Below are 12,383 nucleotides of genomic sequence, written 5' to 3' on the forward strand. Positions count from 1 at the left end.
CAGGACAATTAATAATTCCATTTTTACTGTCATTTAAAAAAATCACCAAGACAAAACCGTTCAAGCTATCCAAAATCCATTGGCAATTTAAGTTGTTTAAAATGTTTTGGCATCATGTAGACAAAGTTTGGTGTGTATAGTGTTGCTCTCCTCTGAGCAGTATGCATTAATTCACAGCTAAATGTAAAAAAAAATCCACATTCAAATCAAAATAGCTGACTTCCTGTTGATCGTAGCTGATGACTGTGAATTAGAAAGTTGTCCGTCTTGATAAGAACAATTTATGTACCAAGTTTTGTGTCTGTAGCTAAAACTAACCCCCCCACTTTTGACAAATGGTGGCGCTATAGAGTGCCTCCTTCACGCCCTTTTAAAAGCTTTTGCCATTGTCTAGCTATCACTAATACTGATATGTGTTTTGAGTTTCATGTAAATCTGAGGTTGTTGTCTGCCTCAAACTCACCATAACAGAACATTCAAGTTTGACACGTTGCCATGGCAACACTATATCAGATATCAATATCCCCACAACAGATTTACATCGGCCGTGTTTTGTCATTATTCTGATGAAGTTTTAAGTAAATCGAGTAAAAATAAGATGCTGAATTCAAAGCATTTGGAAAATGACACACTTCCTGCTGCCAGTTGGTGGCGCTATAACGTTGACTCTTAATAGTCACATATATACAATCAGTATCATACAACGAACAAACCCATGAAGTTTGATCAAATTCAGGAAATGTATGTGGATGTTATTAGACATTTCCTGTTCCTCATTTCTCGCCATAAGTTCCACGCCTCGCCACGGGCAAACCCTTCGAGATATCAAAAATCCCCTCGCAATTTTTCATCCACAATGTCTTGAGATCATGTTCACCGAGTTTCGTGGCGAACGGGTTGAAAACCTCAGAGGAGTATTTCAAATTCCAGAGCATGCTTTTTTTAAACAGCCCTGAATAGCTGACTTCCTGTTGGGCGGAGCCTATGACATAAAGCGCGAAAGTTGTTCAGCTCAATGAGATCTACAAGTGTACTGAGTTTCATATAAATATATGCAAGTGTGTGTGAGCTATGGTTCAAGATTTCTGACTGTGTTCCAGGGGGCGCTGTAGAGCCCCTGTGCCACGCCCGGGTCCCAGCCTCTGCAGCATCCTGATGGCCGCAGATTCCAATGTGTGTGCCAATTTTCAAGAGTTTTTGAGCATGTTAAGGCCCCCAAAAACCCCCGGAAGGTTTAATAAAAAAAAAAAATAATAATAATAAGAATATAGCTGCAAGCAGCGATGGCGGGCTCAAGCCATCAGTGCAACACCACCCCTGTGGCATCAGGTAAACTGTGCCAAGCGGGCACATGCATTCACAATAGCACTCTGGCAGTCAGGTTTTAAGGGATACGGCAGTTAAAGGGTTAATCCGAATCATCTAGACTTTGAAATCACATTCACAGAACAATATATATAACTTTAGAAACACATTTTTCAATCTGAGTTAAACCTTTTTTTGGGCTTATTTTATCAGTAAAGGAAAAAATGCCTAATAATTCTTCACACCTGAATATAAGGAGTTTTGTTTTTCTCTTCCAGGCTTCATGGTCAACTACATATGTATCACACTCGTTGCTTTCTATAGTGCAGCTCAACCAATTCTCATCCCATTCGTCCATATTTGTGAAATCACAAATCCCGGACAATATTTGTTGTAGTCCAAACAATTTGTTCATTATAGTTTTTAAAAAGTGTTTTTTGTTAAATAAAATATCTCCTTTTGAATTGGACTTTCAGCTTAGTAACTTTGCAGAACTTTTTTTTATGCTGAAACAACAACATTACAGTATAACTAAATTTGAAAAATAATAATAGCACTCCTTTAATAGGCATTATTAAACAGTTCATAAATACAGCTATAAATGTTTTGTTCTTAAGCTATAAAGTTCAATCATTGTATTTTCATACTTTAAGTATTATAACAATATTCTAGTTGTCAGCAGGGGCGCTGCACAAGATCCCGGGCCCTATGCATAGGGAGTCCTAATGGTGACAGTCCTTTGTGAGCTCATCTAAAGCAAAGACTATTTATACATTTAAATCATTCACAAATGAGATTTAAAGGAACATTCATCTACCAAACTAAAAAGTCAAACACAACACAGAGGGATACAGAACACAGAAATATTTTTTCAAGATGGATAAAAAGAAACTGTACAGCTGTACACTTGATAAAAAAAAAAAAAAAAAAAAATATATATATATATATATATATATATATATATTTTATCAAGTATATATATATATATATATATATATATATATATATATATATATATATATATATATATTTTTTTTTTTTTTTTTATTTATTTTTTTTTTTTATCAAGTATATATATATATATATACATGTGTCTGTGTGTGTGTATTGGCTTTCCAATGCCGTTGATAATAGGGGTTAGCAAGTTTAAAACACGTACAGAGTCCATGCAGACGGATGTAGATGCATAACAAATGTCTTTCTTTATTACTTGAACTCCATTAAAAATGATCTCAAACGTCTTGTGTCCTCTCCTTGTTCACATGTACACACAAAGCCATACCTTATGGACTGCATACAACCAGAATCCACCTGGAGAGCAAGTCTACAGTGCACTCAAAAACTGTGCTTCCCACATACCAACACACACATATATATATATATATATATATATATATATATATATATATAATTCAAGTGTACAGTTTCCTTTTATTGCATATTGAAATAAATATTTCTGTATCAATCTGTGTTGTGTTTGTTTATTTTTATTTTTCTTAGGAAGATAACTGACCCTTTACTCTCCTTTTTAAAATATGTCCTTATAAACCAAGAAAAAGTTATTTATAGCTGTATTTATAAGCTGCTTACTAATGACTATTAATGTTGGGACAAGACTTTATAAAGCACGAACTGACTATTTACTAATGAGTGCAGTTATTATAAAGTGTTACCAATGCATTTACTAATGTTAGCAAATAAGACATTATTTTACAGTGTTATCAAATCCTTAAATGATTTATAAGTGTTCTGCTTGAATTACAGCTTAGTCTTCATCTGTGAGCTGAACAGATTTACTGTTACATCCATGACATTATGTAAATTCAAATAAATAGCATGTCAGAGGATGTCATAGGTCAGTATCAAATGAGTTTGAAATTATTATTTGCAGCACAAATAAGGTTTTTTAGGATTTTTTAAAATCCCTAAAACTGTCAGAAAAGGATAAGGCCTAAGATATTTCTATGTGAGTGGCTAAATTTATTTTTGTTTTTATAATTGTAATACATAAACTATGAAATTATACAAAATGTATAAAAAAGTAAATAAATAAATACGCTACATTAAAAAAGCAGCCAAGACAAATGAGTCTCCTTTTTTATATATATAGATTAAAATTGAAGACAGAAGCAGCTGGTATATGCGGTCACTTAATATTCAAATCCAGTAGATCCACTTCAGATTTATTTCTCAACAGTTTATGTTCACGTGGCTGTTTTCGTTTATATTCGCCAAGCTATTATGTATTTTGAAATAATCTTGTCCGTGATGTGTTCGTTCTTACGACGAAAGGCAGAATCCTGCAGCTCGAGAGATATATGTTATTGTGCCAGTCGCGCTTTCAAATAGTCTTGCACACTTAAACGGGTCACAAACACCTGTATTTAGCTCTTGTTGTGTTATAATGTGTGTATTGTGTGCATTTATGGCAATATTTTATTTTAAAAAGCTCTTAAACAAGAATAAATTTGTTAGTTTTGAACTTGTGGCACTGTGCGCGCTGATCGGAGCGGTGATTTCAGATAGGCAGCCACAAATATTTAATTTTCACACAAACAGTTCAAAAACATCTTAATTTAGCTCTTGGTGTGTTCTAATTTGTGAATTGTGTGATATCGCTGCAATACTTTATTCTTAATAGCTATGAAACAAGAATAAACTCGTTTTTTCTGAGCTCGTCATTCCACACGCTCCTGCTCAGAGCGGTGATTAATCTCTCCTGTTTCTCACGTATCACTGACCACACATCAATTATTAATGAGCCCTGACCCGGTAATAATCATATATGTTGGTTTAGCTTGTCAGTGTGAATTAAATCTAAGTATTTATTTGTATTTTAACCGATTTAAAAGAGAAACTAAAACTCCGGTAATTGCACCTGTAGGGGCGCAATTTCTCTCAGACAATGGAAGTCTAAGCACATACACTCAAACAGAGGGACAGAAGTGAGATGAGATGTCTGACAGTTTTTTAATTTTCTGTTACCCATACAGTGTTGTAAAGTCGTGAAACTATCCATATTTACTCAGAATGACTTTTTGTCTGTATGAAAAAAGGTTTTGAAGTGTTTGGAATTAAAAAATGCAGGAAAATTAATAATTCCATTTTTAATGTCATTTAAAAAAAATCACAGAGACAAAACCGTTCAAGCTATCCAAAATCTATTGGCAATTTAAGTTGTTTAAAATGTTTTGGCATCATGTAGACAAAATTTGGTGTGTATAGTGTTACTCTCCTCTGAGCAGTATGCATTAATTCACAGCTAAATGTAAAAAAAAAATCCACATTCAAATCAAAATAGCTGACTTCCTGTTGATCGTAGCTGATGACTGTGAATTAGAAAGTTGTCCGTCTTGATGAGAACAATTTTTGTACCGAGTTTGGTGTCTGTAGCTAAAACTAACCCCCCCACTTTTGACAAAAGGTGGCGCTATAGAGTGCCTCTTCCACGCCCTCTTATGAACTTTTGCCAGTGTCTAGTTATCATAAATACTGATATGTGTTCTGAGTTTGATGAAATTCTAAGCATGTTATATGCCTCAAAATCACCTGAGAAGTATTCCAGTTTAACATGTTGCCACGGCAACAATATTTTTAGATATCAATATCCCCCCAGCAGATTTATATAGGCTGTGTTTTAACATTATTCTGATGAAGTTTGAAGCAAATTGAGTAATAATAAGATGCTGAATTCAAAGCATTTTGAAAATGACACACTTCCTGCTGCCAGTTGGTGGCGCTATAACTTTGACCCCTAATAGTCACATATATGCGATCGACATCATACAAAGAATAATCTGATGAAGTTTGATTAAAATCAGGAAATGTATGTGGATGGTATTAGACACTTCCTGTTTCTCATTTCTCGCCATAATTTCAACACCTCGCCACGAGCAAACCGTTCGAGATATCAAAAATCCCCTGGCAATTTTTCATCCCCAATGTCTTGAGATCATGTTGACCGAATTTGGTGGCAATCTGCAAAAAAACCTATGACAAGTATTTCAAATTCCAGAGCATGCGCTTTTTACATAACTCTAAATAGCTGACTTCCTGTTGGGCGGAGCCTATGACATGCAATACGAAAGTTGTTCGGCACGATGAGATCTATATGTGTACTGAGTTTCATATGCATATGTGTGAGTATGTGTGAGCTATACATCAACATTTCTGACTGTGATCCAGGGGGCGCCGTAGAGCCCTTGTGCCACGCCCGGGTCCCAGCCTCTGCAGGCTCCTAAAGGCCACAGATTCCAAAGTGTGCGCAAATTTTCAAGAGTTTTTGAGTATGTTAAGGACCCCAAAAGCCCCCACAACTTTGACGAAAAATATGAATACTAAACCCTAAATAACCAACTTCCTGTTGGGCGGAGCCTATGACATGCAGTACGAAAGTTGTTTGGTTTGATGAGATCTACATGTGTACCGAGTTTCGTGTGTCTACGTGCAAGTATGTATGATATATGGCCCTCAGTATTCCAGGGGGCGCTGTAGAGCCCCTGTGCCACGCCCGTATATCTGTCTCTGCCCAGCCCTAATGGCCGCAGGTTCCAAGGTGTGTGCCAATTTTCAAGAGTTTTCGAGCATGTTAAGGACCCCAAAAGCCCCCGTAACGTTGGAAAAAAAAAATAATAATAATAAAATATAGCTGCAAGCAGCGATGGCGGGCTCAAGCCACCAATGCCATCGCCACCCCGGTGGCATCAGGTAAACTGTGCCCAGCGGGCACATGCATTCACAATATCCCTCTGGCAGTGAGGTTTTAAAGGATAAGGCAGTTAAAGGGTTAATCAGAATCATCAAGACTTTAAAATCACATTCACAGAACAATATATATAACTTTAGTGACACTTTACAATAATATTTCATTTCTAAACATTATGTTAACATGAACAATATTTATATAGCATTCATTCATGTCAGTTAATATTGCAAACTTAAACATTAAAACATTGTTTTTTTGTGATTTTTTTCCAAGCACATTTTACCAATTCCAAACCATATCAATCTTAATAACTACCATTATTTTTTATTTAATCATTTATGAGTGCTATACAATAGTCCAGGAAAGCTGGAAGAGAAAAACTCCTTATATTCATGTGTTCAGAATTATTGGGCATGTTTTCTTTTACAGATGAAATGCAATAAAAAAGAGTTTTAACTCAAACTGTTTTAACTCAAAGTCGAAAATTATGAAATACCCATGAGAAATATCAAACACAAATGCAATACAGAAATGGATAAGTTAAGACTTGACCATTGTAGAAAAATGCTGACTGGGTCATGAGGTCAGAAAAGAAGAAGAAGAAAAAAAAACAGGTCAAGAAGAACTGACAAAAATAATTGCAAAATAATTAGGAATTAATGTGAAGATTAATTTTTAGTCAATTCTGCAAGACAGACTTTCAGGAAAGGAGGTGGAATAAAAATGAGCTCCTAAATCTTAATCCCGGATTCTGGAAGATATATTCCTCAAACCATCGGACAAGAGGAGGTGGTGCTGGTCCTTCACAAGTCACTCTAATCTGTTCAAAAAGCCTATATATAAAGTCTTAATATATAGTATTTCACAATACTTCATGGTATTCTAATTAAATCATTTTTTGGAATCTTAGATCTCTCAGAACCTGACACATTGTAATTCTGAGACTCCAGGAAAGTGGCAGTTCTGTAAAATGTTGGCGCTGGAGACTAAATGCTCCCTGATAGTTTCACACCTAATTCACTTAACACACACACACACACACACACACACACACACACAGAGACACATTACCCACAGTGACAGAGGGACAGAGTGACATCAGATGTATGATAGTTTTTTAATTTTCTATCATCCATATAGTGTTGTATAGTCATGAAACCATGCATATTTCCTCAGAATGACTTGTCTTCTATGTGTACATTTTTTTGAAGTGTTTAGAAGCTGCACTTAAAAAAAGTAAAGACATTTACCGGTTACTTTTTTATTGTTATTTCAAAAAATCACCACGACAAGACCATTCAAGCCATTCAAAATTCATCCGCACCTGTACTGTTAGATACATTCTTTAAACAGTGGTAAAAGAGGATGTGGTGCTGATCCTTCAAGAGTCACTCAAAACGTATTTGTCCATAAAGCCTATAAAGAATTATTCTTAATATACAGTTCACAATACTTCAGCTTGTTATTCTAATTAAGTGAGGGTCATTTTATCAGTAAAATACATAAAATTCATATTATTTTTCTTTGAAAGATTTCTATAAATGATTTAAATCATACTTGTTTCTACAATAATTATTTAAAAGTAATCCTATAGCGCCATCTGGTGGCCATTATTGGTACTAAGAATTGCAAGCTTGATTTATATGTTATGATAGTTTTAATTTTATGCTGGCTCTTGAAAATGATAAAGCTATGAAACTTACTGTGCTTCCTTCAAATGATGACTTCTACGTATATAAAAAATTATGAAGAGTTGGAATTAAAAATTTTAAAGATATAGTAAAATAACTATTGTATTTTTTTTTATGTTACTTTAATAAATCGCTATGGCCACACCATTTAAGGTATCCTAAACCCATTCGAAATTTAACATCTTCAGTATATTGGCTTCATGTTAAAAAAGTTTGGTGTGAACTACTTGTGTCTTCTTGGAGGAGTATGAATTCATTTACAGGCTGAGTTTATCATAAATCCACAATAACATTTCTGAGTTCTGTATCAATCTGTGTTGTTTGTTTATTTTTTTTTATTTTTTTTTCATAGGAAGATAACTGACCCTTTATTCTCCTTTTTAATAAATGTGCTTATAAACCAAGAACAAGCTATTTATAGCTGTATTTATAAACTGCTTACTACTGACTATTAATATTGGGACAAGGCTTTATAAAGCATGAACTGACTATTTACTAATGAGTGCAGTTATTATAAAGTGTTATCAATGCATTTGCTAATGTTAACAAATTAGACATTATTTTACAGTGTTATCAAATCCCTTAAATGATTTTTAAGTGTTTTGTAATGATTTTATTGACCTACAAGCATTTGTGAAAGTTCTGCTTGCATTACAGCTTAGTCTTGATCTGTGAGCTGAACAGATTTACTGTTACATCCATGAGATTATGTAAATTCAAATAAATATCATGTCACAGGATGTCAGAGGTCAGTATCAAATTAGTTTGAAATTATTATTTGCAGCACAAATAAGGTTTTTTAGGATTTTTAAAAATCCCTAAAACTGTCAGAAAAGGATAAGGCCTAAGATTTCTATGTGAGTGGCTAAATTTGTTTGTTTTTATAACTATAATGCATAAACTATGAAACTATACAAAATGTATAAAAAAGTACAAGTTATTGTTTTCCAATGTTTTTTATTTATTTATTTTTTTTTTTTTGGATTTACATTTTAAAAAATTAGCCTAAGGCAATCATTCTAAACAGCTTGAATAAAACCTGTCAATATTTATTATAGACCACTATAACTGTGTATAATCTAACAAACAAGTTTATTATGAAAATAAAAGCGTGTACACCGGATAAATTGGACGATAAAGAAATTGCTAACAATAGTATACAATAGTTTTTAGGCGTTTAGATGCAGAAATGGAAAAATAAAATGTAAAATAAAATGTAATTGATTTAATTAAATATAGATTAAGTCTTGTTAGAGCAAAATAATAAATAGATACGTACACACATTAAACAAGCAGCCAAGATGAATGAGTTTAATTTTTTATATAGATTAAAATTGAAGACAGAAGCAGCTGGTATATGCGGTCACTTAATATTAAATTCCAGTAGATCCACTTTAGATTTATTTCTCAACAGTTTATGTTCACGTGGCTGTTTTCGTTTATATTAGCCAAGCTATTATGTATTTTGAAATAATCTTGTCCTTGAAGTGTTCGTTCTTACGACGAAAGCCAGAATCCTGCAGCTCGAGAGATATATGTTATTCTGCCAGTCGCGCTTTCAAATAGTCTTGCACACTTAAACGGGTCACAAAAGACCTGCATTTAGCTCGTGTTGTGTTATAATGGATGTATTGTGTGCATTTATGGCAATAATTTATTTTAAAAAGCTCTTAAACAAGAATAAATTCGTTAGTTTTGAACTTGTGACACTGTGCGCGCTGATCAGAGGCAGTGATTTCAGATATAGGCAGCCGCGAATATATCATTTTCACACAAACAGTTCAAAAACATCTTAATTTAGCTCTTGGTGTGCTCTAATTGGTGAATTGTGTGATATCGCTGTAATACTTTATTTTTAAAAGCTTTAAAACAGGAATAAATTCGTTTTTTCTGAGCTCTTTACTCCAGACGCTCGTGGTCACAGCGGTGATTCATCTCTCCTATTTCTCACGTATCTCTGGCCAGAAATAATTTATCCATGAGCCCTGAACCGGTAATAATCATATATGTTGGTTTAGCTTGTCAGTGTGAATTAAATCTAAGTATTTATTTGTATTTTAACCGATTTAAAAATGAAACTAAAAGAGAGTCTCCTCCCTTTCAGTCGAATTTCCCTTTCAGGAATTGAACCTGTAGGGGCGCATTTTCTCTCAGACAATGTAAGTCTCAGCACATAATACTCAAACAGAGGGACAGAGTGAGATGAGATGTCTGACAGTTTTTTAATTTTCTGTTATCCATACAGTGTTGTAAAGTCATGAAACTATGCATATTTACTCAGAATAACTTTTTTTCTGTATGAAAAAAGGTTTTGAAGTGTTTGGAATTTAAAAATGCAGGAAAATTAATAGTTCCATCTTTATTGTCATTTAAAAAAATCACCACGACAAAACCATCCAAGCTATCCAAAACCCATTCACAATTTAAGCTCCTCAATGTTTTTTCAACATGTACACCAAGTTTGGTGTGTATAGTGTTACTCTCCTCTGAGCAGTATGCATTAATTCACAGCTAAATGTAAAAAACAATCCACATTCAAATCAAAATAGCCGACTTCCTGTTGGTCGTAGCTGATGACTGTAAATTAGAAAGTTGTCCGTCTTGATAAGAACAATTTTTGTACTGAGTTTGGTGTCTGTAGCTAAAACTAACCCCCTCACTTTTGACAAAAGGTGGCGCTATAGAGTGCCTCTTCCACGCCCTCTTATGAACTTTTGCCAGTGTCTAGCTGTCACTAATACTGATATGTGTTCTGAGTTTGATGAAATTCTAAGCATGTTATATGCCTCAAAATCACCTGAGAAGTATTCCAGTTTGACATGTTGCCACGGCAACAATATTTTTAGATATCAATATCCCCCCAGCAGATTTATATCGGCTGTGTTTTAACATTATTCTGATGAAGTTTGAAGCAAATCGAGTAAAAATAAGATGCTGAATTCAAAGCATTTTGAAAATGACACACTTCCTGCTGCCAGTTGGTGGCGCTATAACTTTGACTCCTAATAGTCACATATATGCGATCGACATCATACAATGAATAATCTGATGAAGTTTGATTAAAATTAGGAAATGTATGTGGATGGTATTAGACACTTCCTGTTTCTCAATTCTCGCCATAAATTAAACGCCTCGCTACGAGCAAACCGTTCGAGATATCAAAAATCCCCTGGCAATTTTTCATCCCCAATGTCTTGAGATCATGTTGACCGAGTTTGGTGGCAATCGAGTAAAAAACCTATGACAAGTATATCAAATTCCAGAGCATGCGCTTTTTACATAACTCTAAATAGCTGACTTCCTGTTGGGCGGAGCCTATGACATGCAATACGCAAGTTGTTCGGCACGATGAGATCTATATGTGTACTGAGTTTCATATTAATACGTGTAAGTATGTGTGAGCTATACATCAATATTAATGACTGTGTTCCAGGGGGCGCCGTAGAGCCCCTGTGCCACGCCCGGGTCCCAACCTCTGCAGGCTCCTAAAGGCCACAGATCCAAAGGTGTGTGCAAATTTCCAAGAGTTTTTGAGTATGTTAAGGACTCCAAAAGCCCCCACAACTTTGACGACAAATATGAATAATAAACCCTAAATAGCCAACTTCCTGTTGGGCGGAGCCTATGATATGCAATACGAAAGTTGTTTGTATTGATGAGTTCTATATGTGTACCGAGTTTCGTATGTCTACGTACAAGTATGTATGATATATGGCCCTCCATATTCCAGGGGGCGCTGTAGAGCCCCTGTGCCACGCCCGTGTATCAGTCTCTGCCCGGCCCTAATGGCCGCAGGTTCCAATGTGTGTGCCAATTTTCAAGACTTTTTAAGCATGTTAAGGGCCCCAAAAGCCCCCGTAACGTTAGAAAAAAAAAATAATAATAATAATAATAATAATAATAATAAAAAATAATCCTAAGGAAAACAATAGGGCTCTCGCCCTCCAGGCTTGAGCCCTAAATATAGCTGCAAGCAGCGATGGCGGGCTCAAGCCACCAATGCCATCGCCACCCCGGTGGCATCAGGTAAACTGTGCCCAGCGGGCACATGCATTCACAATATCCCTCTGGCAGTGAGGTTTTAAATGATATGGCAGTTAAAGGGTTAATCCGAATCATCTAGACTTTAAAATCACATTCACAGAACAATATACATATATATTCCCCAAACATATATATATATTTAGTAACACTTTACAATAAGATTTCATTTATAAACATTATGTTAACATGAACAATATTTATATAGCATTAATTTATGTCAGTTAATATTCCAAACTTAAACATTAAAACATTGTTTTATTGTGATTTTTTTCCAAGCACATTTTACCAATTCCAAACCATATCAATCTTAATAACTACCATTATTTTTTATTTAATCATTTATAAGTGCTATACAATAGTCCAGGAAAGCTGGAAGAGAAAAACTCCTTATATTCATGTGCAGAATCATTAGGCATGTTTTCTTTTACAGATGAAATGCGCTAAAAAAGAGTTTTAACTCAAACTGTTTTAACTCAAAGTCGAAAATTATGAAATACCCATGAGAAATATCAAACACAAATGCAATACAGAAATGGATAAGTTAAGACTTGACCATTGTACAAAAATGCTGACTGGGTCATGAGGTCAGAAAAGAAGAAGAAAAAAAAAAACAGGTCAAGAAGAACTGACAAAAATAA

At 34.6% G+C, this 12,383-nt stretch overlaps 1 protein-coding gene and 1 long non-coding RNA gene across 2 annotated transcripts in view; one reads left to right on the plus strand and one right to left on the minus strand.

Annotated features, from left to right (window-relative positions):
• Window positions 1–12,383, plus strand: part of akap9 (A kinase (PRKA) anchor protein 9) — a 224,801-nt gene that overhangs the window by 166,769 nt on the left and 45,649 nt on the right. The gene's annotated exons all lie outside the window — the stretch shown is intronic.
• The window catches only part of LOC127935230 (uncharacterized), a 40,602-nt gene that overhangs the window by 18,965 nt on the left and 9,254 nt on the right, over window positions 1–12,383 (minus strand). The window lies entirely within an intron of this gene.

Source organism: Carassius gibelio, chromosome A19 (genome assembly GCF_023724105.1).
Source record: "Carassius gibelio isolate Cgi1373 ecotype wild population from Czech Republic chromosome A19, carGib1.2-hapl.c, whole genome shotgun sequence".
Lineage (NCBI taxonomy): Eukaryota > Metazoa > Chordata > Actinopteri > Cypriniformes > Cyprinidae > Carassius > Carassius gibelio.